This window comes from Dermochelys coriacea, chromosome 21, assembly GCF_009764565.3.
Source record: "Dermochelys coriacea isolate rDerCor1 chromosome 21, rDerCor1.pri.v4, whole genome shotgun sequence".
Lineage (NCBI taxonomy): Eukaryota > Metazoa > Chordata > Testudines > Dermochelyidae > Dermochelys > Dermochelys coriacea.
The window spans coordinates 157,144-167,707 of NC_050088.1; positions in this window are offsets into that span (position 1 = coordinate 157,144).

Here is a 10,564-nt window from a genome sequence, read left to right on the forward strand (position 1 = left end):
ATTTCGAAGGGGGAAGGGTGGTTGGCTTACAGGGAATTAAAATCAACAAAGTGGGTGGGCTTGCATCAAGGAGAAACACGCAACTGTCACTCTGTAGCCTGGTCAGCCATGAAACTGGTTTTCAAAATCTGTGTGATGTGCAGCGCGCCTTGCTGTGCTATTCTAATCGCCCTGGTGTCTGGCTGCTCAAAATCGGATGCCAGGCGATTTGCCTTAACCTCCCACCCCACCATAAACTTCTCCCCCTTACTCTCACAGATATTATGGAGCACACAGCAAGCAGCAATAACAGTGGGAATGTTGGTTGCACTGAGGTCTGACCAACAGTGCCAGCGAGCTTTTAAATGTCCAAAGGTACAGTCTACCAACATTCTGCACTTGCTCAGCCTATAGTTGAACTGCTCCAGGCTTCTTGAGCCATGGGAGCAAGGGGTAGGCTGGGGTAGGTGCGACTGTGCAGTGCTGCCGGCTGGAAAGACAGCCGGAGGCAGAAGCCTCCACCTTGCAGGATAGCAGAGTTGCAGCAGAAGCGGTGGAGCGAGCAAAACACCATTGATGAGGACGGTTAGCAGTGCTATGGCGTCTGCATGGTTAACCCAGGAAAAAAGCCGCGAAACGATTGTCTGCCGTTGCTTTCACGGAGGGAGGGGCAACTGATGACGTGTACCCAAAACCACCCGCGACAATGTTTTTGACCCATCAGGAATTGGGAGCTCAACCCGAATTCCAATGAGCAGCACAGACTACAGGAACTATGGGATAGCTACCCACAGTGCACCGCTCCGAAAGTCAACGCTAGCCACTGTACTGTGGATGCACTCCGCCAACTTAATGCACTTAGTGGGGACACAATCGACTTTATAAAATCATTTCTGAAAAATTGACTTCTATAAAATAGACCTAATTTCGTAGCATCGACAAATTTATTTGGGCAAAAGCTTTCCTGTGCTAGAACCCACTTCATCAGATGCAGGGAGTGGAAAATACAGGAGCAGGTATAAATCAATGAAAAGATGGGAGTTACCTTACCAAGTTTGAGGTCAGTCAAATGAGACAATTCAATTAACAGTAGGATACCAAGGGAGGAAAAATAACTTTTTAGTGGTAATGAGAGTGCCCATTTCAAACAGTTGACAAGAAGTTGACTGTGAATAACAGTAGGGGGAAATTAGTATGGGGGTGTGATGGTGCACCCCTGTAAGGCTTTATGGAAATATGCTTATGAATGTATATATGACATAACTGGAATATGTTTTAGGTATGTGGTCAGCTTCTTTAGAAAGGAATTTGCAAGTTAAGTGCCCAATCAAGAAGAATTACCAAACAAAATAAAGTAAAACTCGCAAGTCTATGCCTAATACAATAAGAAAACTGAATACAGATAAAACCTGACCCTCAGAGGTGTTCCAGTAAGCTTCCTTTTACAGACTAGTCTCCTTCTAGTCTGGGTCCAGCAATCACTCACACCCCCTGTGATTTACTGTCCTTTGTTCCAGTTTCTTTCAGGTATCCTTTGGGGGTGGAGAGGCTATTTCTTGAGCCTGCTAAAGACAAAATGGAAGGGTCTCCCAAGGGTTTAAATAGACTTTCTCTTGTGGGCGGATACCCCTCCCTCCCCCTGTGTAGAATTCCAGCTACAAGATGGAGTTTTGGAGTCACATCATAGACTTTACGGACAGAAGGGACCATTAGGATCGTCTAGTCTGACCTCCTGCACAACACAGGCCACAGAATCTAACCCACCCATCCCTGTAACAAACAAACACATGGGCAAGTCACATGTCCATGCATGACTCAGAACTTACAGGTAGCAGCCATGGTTCACATGCTACCTTGAATGTCCTCATGTAGACTTCTTATGGTGGATTGGAGCCTTCCAAGATCCATTGTTCATTAAGTGCTTCTTGATTGGGCACTTAACTTGCAAATTCCTTTCTAAAGAAGCTGACCAAATGCCTTACTAAGGTTATTTAAAATCAAAGACGTATACAGCCAATATTCATAACTTTGAATACAACAATGACACATGCATACAAATAAGATGAATATATTCAGTAGATCATAGCCTTTACATAGGTATGTTACATGGCATATGTACGTAAAACATATTCCATTTATGTCATATATATATTCATAAGCATATTTCCATAAAGCCTTATGGGGTGCACTGGCACAGGGGGAAATTAGGTTTAGGTATTGTAATGACCCAACCACTCCCAGTCTTTATTCAGGCCTAATGTGATGGTATCCAGTTTGCAAATTAGTTCTGCAGTTTCACGTTGGAGTCTGTTTTTGAAGGGTTTTTTTTGTCGGAGAAGTGCCACTTTTAGGTCTGCTATTGAGTGACCAGGGAGATTGAAGTGTTCTTCTCTTCATGGTTTTTGAATATTATAATTCCTGATGTCAGATTTGTGTCCATTTATTCTTTTGTTTAGAGACTGTCCAGTCTGGCCAAAGTACATGGCAGAGGGGCATTGCTGGCACATGATGGCATATATCACACTGGTAGATGTGCCCATGAACGAGCCCAATGTTGTAGCTGATGTGGTTAGGTCCTACGATGGTGTTCCTTGAATAGCTATGTGGACAGAGTTGGCACCGGGGTCTGTTGCAGGGTTTGGTTCCTGGGCTGGTGTTTTTGTTGTGTGGTGTGTAGTTGCTGGTGAGTATTTGCTTTAGGTTGGGGGGCTATCTTAAGCAAGGACTGGCCTGTCTCCCAGGGTCTGTGATGTCCCTTAATGGGCCATCATGCATGCTAGGCAGTGCTGATGCTAATCTGTCAGCAGAAGTTTGGAAATACAGATATAACCTACGTATTTATAACATATTTATAACGTATTTTTTTTTTTACAGTTAGGTAACTCAAAGATTCCTGAAATCAGTGAAAGGTATCTGATAAAAATGTAAGTCATTCAGTTAAAGGTTCCTTATTCATGAAAAAAGAAAAATGATTGTAAATATTTATGCAGATAGAAACTTTGGGGGTTTATTCCTCTGTAATGTACTGAATATAATGCAAAAATTGCAAAGAATATGTACACGAGGCTTATTTGTATGTAACTTCATGATAAACAGGCATCTTACTATTTGCATGCATTTTTGCACTGGGTAAGAGCCCACAATTCAGCTTGGGAGAACATTAGATCAATTTTGTATTTTTAACTGTATCAGATTTTACAGAGCAGGCTTTGGAGAAATTTTAAAATCTTCAGCTTTACTAAAGGCACAAAAAAGCATTGTGATAGATGTAAAAATAAAAGGCAAATTACGACCGTACAACGTGTCCAATGAAGGACAAAGAATTCAGAAAGAAATAGCAATTTTCTAGAGGCTTTTCCCCCAAACAATTACTTCATTTTTCATCAAGCACAGACATCTAGCCTCAACAGCTAAACTCAACAAGCCTTTTTGTCTCTTGGGGTTCTTTTGTAACTACTGATAAAGCTTGTAGTGTTATGAGATTAAATTTCATTAGATTAATTGAACAGAGCGCATAAATCTGGACAAATTAGTTCCAACAATTAGAAGACAATGAGCATAATGATGTTATTCAATGGTGCCATTAGGGGATGGCAAAATGATGTGGAATAAAACCCTCCTATACTTCCATACAGCTTGGGAAAGACTTTCATTCCAGTTTATTATGAATTAGGAGATATTATTTTCTGTTTCTCCACGAAGAGTAAGCCCCCTACATTCTCTGTTTAATCATGCTACAATGGCTGGGGTAACAGTTAAAATATGGTTTCTTTGTAAAAAGCTCTAAATTTTGGTAGAAGGTAACCCATGAGAAGAGAAAAGGAGTACTTGTGGCTAAAAAACTTATTTATTAAGTCTCTAAGATGCCACAAGTCCTCCTTTTCTTTTTGCGGATACAGACTAACACGGCTGCTACTCTGAAACCATGAGAAGAGGGAAAGAGACCAGATTGTTTCCTTTCCAATGAAAATTGTGAAAAAGGCCTAAGTGGTTGTTTCTTTTACATGTATGCATTCTCTTTCTTTAGCAGTGCTATCACTGCTGCCATACTCTGGCAAGACAAGTACAATGACAAAGGCACAGAAGAAAGTGATTTACTCTGAGCTGAGGTTAGTGGTAACATGAAAATGTGAGCAATTCCTGTAGGTAGAAGAACCACCTTCTCTTGCACTACATAGATTCATAGATTCTAAGGACAGACGGGACCATTATAATCCTCTAGTCTGACCTCCCAGACACACACCCAGACATGCCTGGATTTGTATTTTCCAAGCACATGGACTGAGGTATAAAACAGACAGAGTGGCCATGGGCTGGGCCCCTTCTCCTGCCCCCACTCACACTGCAAGCAACTAAGACACTGAGAAGAAGACAAGACTCTAACAGAGGAGATTGGCCCAGGTTTAAGGAACAAACCTGTATATTAAGGAGTACTTGTGGCCCCTTAGAGACTAACAAATTTATTTGAGCATAAGCTTTCGTGAGCTACAGCTCACTTCATCGGATGCATGATGTAGCTCACGAAAGCTTATGCTCAAATAAATTTGTTAGTCTCCAAGGTGCCACAAGTACTCCTTTTCTTTTTGCGAATACAGACTAACACGGCTGCTACTCTGAAACCTGTATATTAAGGAGTTCAGTATCCAGTGGGGTGACAAAAACTGCTTAATCTAGATGTTACCCAGTCTAATAGGGATGAGAGTTTAGACTGCGTGTTTATATTTTACTTCTTTTGGTAGCAAACTCTGACTTTTTGCCTCTCTCTCTTTTATAGTCAATACATTTGTTTTACTGTTTATCTTTACCAGTGAGTTTGTATGAAGCGTGTGGCAAATCTGTTCAGGTTTGCAAAGGCTGGCGTATCTCCACTTTCCATTGATGAAGTGGTAAACCAATTAATAAATCTGCATTGCTCATCTTGAGCAGTGCAAGCCGGTATATTCCTGAGGTACAGTGCTGGAAGGTGAGGGGATTTGGTTAGTGCCTTTCTCTGTGTGATTCATGAGTGGCTCTGGGAGTATTCATGCAACATAGCTGGGTGTGGGGCTCCACATGCTGTTGTGCTGAGTGATCACAGTGCCTGGAGGGGTTTGCTGCTGGTCACTAGCAAGGCATTGTGAGAGACAGCCCAGGCTGGAGAGAGGTAAGGGTGCACAGCGGTCCCACACTACCAGGTTGCACCTTGCGGGGATCCCATCACACACACCACTTACGGTGATGTTTGCTTGTGAGACTGTCCTCACAGTAGAATTGCTAGATGGGGCAGATGTGACAGAAGAGTATGCTAATCCCAAAGAGTGACAGGCATCCTCAGCATTGAAAACCCGCCAGTAAAGCATCACCAGAGTATGGCCATCCAGAGACAGAAGGAACAGTATGATTTAAGGGTGTCTGCCCAGCTATACTAGAAGGGTGAGCTGGTTTGGGTAAGGGATCACAGAAGGAAGAAAGGTTTGAGTTCTAACTTGCAACGGAGGTACAAGGACCTGTACAGGGTAGTCAACTGGGTGTCAAAAGGTGTGCTATGAGCTATCCCCTATCCTGGGTGGGGAAAGTTTTGTCCTACATGACAACAGGCTAAAACCCTATCTGACTCAACAAAATATTTTACCAGCTTGACCCAGCAAGACCAGAGGCATGGTTGAGAGAACATTGGCTGACTAGGAGGTTAAATCCCAGGGCATGAAAGAGGACCCTGTTGGCACCAAGACTTCAACACAGACTAGCACTGGATGAGAGGAGGCACTCTTGTTCAGAGAGGAGGGCAATGTCACTGATCTACTAAGCAGGAGACTACAGCCCTGTCCCTTCTGCACTTTTCTTTCCTCAGGGCAGGTAAAGGGAAATGTCCTGAACCAGGAAGTGGCTGGGCTCTGTTGAGAAGCAGAAGCCACATAGGGAGCCAGAAGATGCAGAGAATTAGAATGCAGGAAGGAGTCACCAAGAATTGTATGCAGTGCCACATGTGGAACAGGCTGTGACTCTGGATGCGATTCTGTGTGGGACTTATGGGGAGCAGCTGCAATTGTGCAGGGAGTCCTGCAAGGGGGTCCCATGAGAGACACACATCACTAAGTGAGTCTAGCCTGGAAAGCTGCATGCCCCTGTTTGCTTGAACAGAGACTGGACAAGAAAGAGCAACCCAGGCACTAGACCTGAAGATCTCTGACTCTCGATTTGATTGCCCCAGGGACCCAAAAGAATAACCTCTGTTGCTCACTTTGAACTGTAATGGTTTAAGCCTTTGTACTGTGATAGACTCAAGCCAGTTGGGTACAGCAGAGTAGCAGAAGGCAGGTATACTGGCCACTGGATTAACAGTTTTCTGTTCCCTGAGTGACCAGAGCAGGGGCTGCTCCAGGCTAATGAGTACACCTGACTTCAATTAACCTGCAAAGAGTCAGGTGAGGCCATTAAGCTAATTTAACCACCTGACTCTAATTAAGGCCCTCTGATACTATAAAAGGGCTCATTCCCCTCAGGCAGAGGAGAGTCAGGGAGCCAGAGAGGAAGTGTGGCTGAAGGGCTGGTTAATGAAGACACCCTCAAGCCATTGGTAAGGGAGCCCTAAGGTAAGGGTGAAGAAGAAGAGGGAGAGCTGTGAGGAAGTGGCCCAGGGAAATGTAGCAACTCTGACAGTGAAAGGTCGGCTGCCAACAGCTGCTACCATTAGGGTCCTTGGGCCGGCACCCGGGGTAGAGGGTGGGCCCGGGTTCCCCCCAACCTGCCATTACAGAAACACCTCCTGGGAGGGGAAGACAGGCCCCTGTCGGGATAGGAGGCTAAACTGTTCAGGAATAAGCCCATAGGGACAACAGAGACTGTGGGAGCTCTCTCACCAACCTCTTTGCTGGCTTATGATGAAAAGGGCTCAGTAGACTGTAACCCTGGCCCTAGAGAGAGAAGGACTACGTGGAGGGTCACAGTGAGCCTCTGAGGCTAGCATAAACCGCCTAGAAGCACGGGATCCACAGGGACAAGGACAGAGCTCTGCCACAGTACCTAGAGTATTTGCAACCTTTCCCTTTCCTGAAGCCCTAGTAAGATACCCTTTCATGTAGTCACATGTCTGAGTGGTTATTGGGACCCACTGGAAATGGAGGCTCAAGCCAAAAATTCTCATAAAACAGTCACTGCATTTCATCTTGATAACAGGAATGTTAATTGCACCCTGAAAGTGACCTTCGGCAACACTGTGTGACATTACCCCACTCAGACCTATCACACACTAACCTTCCATGACCACCTGAAGAAGACAAAGATAAGGGTCAACATGGTCCAGAAACTGGCAAGCACAAGCTGGGGAGCATCAGCATCAGTGTTACAGATATCAGTGATAACCCTTGTGTGCTCTGTAGCTGAATACCTGTGCAGCGGTATGGACCAGAAGTAGCCATTCTTGACTTGTTGATGTTCAGCTGAACACTGCCATGTAGTGCATCACTGGAACCATCAAGTCATCCCCAACACCTTGACTGCTGGTGCTGTCGCACATCTCTCCCCCATCCATTTGCAGCAACCCTTCGGGAATTCCAGAGGACTGTGGAAAACGAACTTTTCCATCCACCAGGACCTTAACAACATCCCTCAACATCACTTGAAGTCATATAAACCCTTTTGGATCCACACGTTTAACCTTCAACAATGCGACTTCAACCCTCGTGAAGCTTGGAAAACTAAATGGAGTTTGCAAGAAGTTACAAACACACTTTGTAAAAGACCCGACGCAGAAGATCCCTGGTTTCGATCTCCCGTGAAGCTCATCGGCAACCCTAAAGCGCATCCGCACAAACCATGGCAGATGTGGATACTTGCTGCACAAATAAAGAATTAAAGACTCTCCAGTGTGCGATTGGTCACCCAGAACAGACCTGGAACAACTCAATGCCCGATTCACAAATATGAAAGAGGCATCACAGCAATACACTGCTACTCCAGACGCAATTATCTCGCTTAACCACATGAATGTAAAATTAGTTATTGCTCTCCATTTACATCAGCCATATGAAGAAGAAGGGGACCCACCAGGGCTAGCGCCTCCAGGGCTAGCTGCTGAAGTATCTATAGTGCTTGTCTGTAAGTAGCAGTACAGCTGGCATGATACTGGTACCTTGGGGGTACTCCAGCACTGAGCAACCCTAAGATTTACAGAAGCTGGACAAGTATGTGTATATTATATTATATTTTTAGAGAAAAAAAGGTAATTTTGCTTACCACTTATCATGTAAAAAGAGATTGAAAAGGTTGGGATTTGAGAGGGGATATATAAGAGGGGACATGATATCCATGTGTAAAATAATGAATTAGTTTAGAGAAGGTAGATCAGGAAAAGACAGTTACCTTTCCTGATAACTGGTGTTCTTCGAGATGTGTTGCTCACGTGTATTCCACAATAGGTCTGCATGCTCACCACGTGCACCGGTGCCAGAAGTTTTTCCCCGAGCAATACCGTAGGGGGGAGTGCCCCCCCGCGACCCATGGAGCGGCGCCTGCCTGGCGCAGTATAAGGGGGGGTGCGCTCCCTCCACGCTCAGTTCCTTCTTGCCAGACAACTCCGACAGAGGGGAAGGAGGGTGGGATGTGGAATAGACATGAGCAACACATCTCAAAGAACAACAGTTATGGAAAAGGTAACTGGCTTTTCTTTTTCGAGTGATTGCTCATGTGCATTCCACAATAGGTGTTTCCAAACTATATCTGTTGGAGGTGAGTAGGAGTTCACAAGTTCTCGGGACAGAGTACTGCCCTGCTGAACCCAGCATCATCCCTGGCCTGGGAGACGATCGCATAGTGCGAGGTGAACGTGTGAACCGAAGCCCACGTGGCGGCCCTACAAATGTCTTGGATGGAGACGTGGGCCACGAAGGCAGCTGACCAGGCCTGCGCCCGAGTCGAGTGTGCCCATACAACGGGCGGCAGAGGAACCCCCATCAGCTCATAACAGGAACGGATGCACCAAGTGATCTGCTTAGAAAGCCGCTGAGTGGAAATCGGCTGACCCTTTGCACGCTCAGCCGAGGCGACGAACAGTTTGAAGACTTTTTGAATGGTTTGGTCCGCTCGAGGTAGAAAGCCAGAACTTGCCTCACGTCAAGTGTGTGGAGATGGCGTTCCTCATTAGTCGCGTGAGGCTTGGGGCAGAGGACTGGCAGAAAAATGTTCTGACCCATGTGGTAGGCAGAGACCACCTTTTGGAGGAACACAGGGTATGGGCGGAGCTGGACCTTGTCCTTATGAAAAACCGTATATGGCCGTTTGGAGATTAGGGCCCTGAGCTCCGAGACGCGCCCGGCCAACGTGATAGCTACCAGGAAGGCCACCTTCCACAAGAGGCAAGACCAGGAACACATGGCCAGTCGTTCAAACGGGGCTCCCGTGAGACGAGCCAGCACCAGGTTTAGGTCCCACTGTGGAACCAGGGGCTTGGAATATGGGTAGAGACTGTCCAAACCCTTAAGGAACCGGCCGGTCATAGCATGGGAAAACAGTGTGCCCTTGCACCGGGGGATGAAAGGCCGATATGGCTGCCAAGTGTACCCTGACTGATGAGGGAGCCAGTCCCTCGGCCCTCAGGTGGAAGAGGTAATCAAGAATAAGCTGCATCGGGGCAGCCATGGGGGAAACACCCTGGCCTGCCACCCACCTCCAAAACTGAGACCACTTTGCCACATAGGAGCAGTGAGTGGAAGGCCGTCTACTTTTGAGGAGGACACGCTAAACCTGTTACGAGCATGTCCTTTCCTCGCCACCTAGCCACTGAGCAGCCATGCCGTGAGGTGAAGCATTGCTAAGTTGGGATGGAGGAGGTGGCCCTGGTCCTGAGAGAGCAGGTCCAGGCGGAGCGGCAACTGCCATGGTGGAGCTACCGCCAGCCCCAAGAGGGTCCCGTACCAGTGCTGCCTGGGCCACACTGGGGCAATGAGGAGGACCCTGGCTTTGTCCGTCTTTATTTGGGGGAAAGGCATAGAGGAGCTGGCCTGACCAGGACAGGGTAAAGGCATCGGAGATAGCATCCCTCCCTAGGCCCCCCCAGAGCAGAACTGGGGGCATCGTTGGTTCTGCCGGGTCGCAAATAGGTCTACCTGGGGAGTACCCAACCTTCGGAAGAGCTGGTGAGCGAGCAACTTCCAGGTGTAGAGACCACTCGTGCGGAGAGGAAAAATCCCTGCTCAAGCAATCTGCCTTCACATTCCGGGCGCCCGGCAGGTGGAAGGTTTTTAGGTAGATGTTGTGGGCTATACAGAAGTCCCACAGACTGAGGGCTTTGTATCAGAGGGCAGAGGATCGGGCCCCGCCTTGCCTGTTATATAGAACATCGAAGGCGTGTTGTCAGTGAGGACCTTGATTACCTTGCCCTCCAGGTGCGAGCGAAAGGCCATACACGCCAGTCGCACCACCCTGAGTTCCTTGACGTTTATATGAAGGGGTAGGTCTTGTAGAGGCCACGGGCCTTGGGTCCGAAAGTTCCCCACATGGGCCCCCCAAACCAGGTCTGACGCGTTGGACACCAGCTCTAACGACAGGGCCCTGTCCCTGAACGGGACCTCTTGGAGCATGTTGTTTGGGGCAGACCACCACCGCAGGG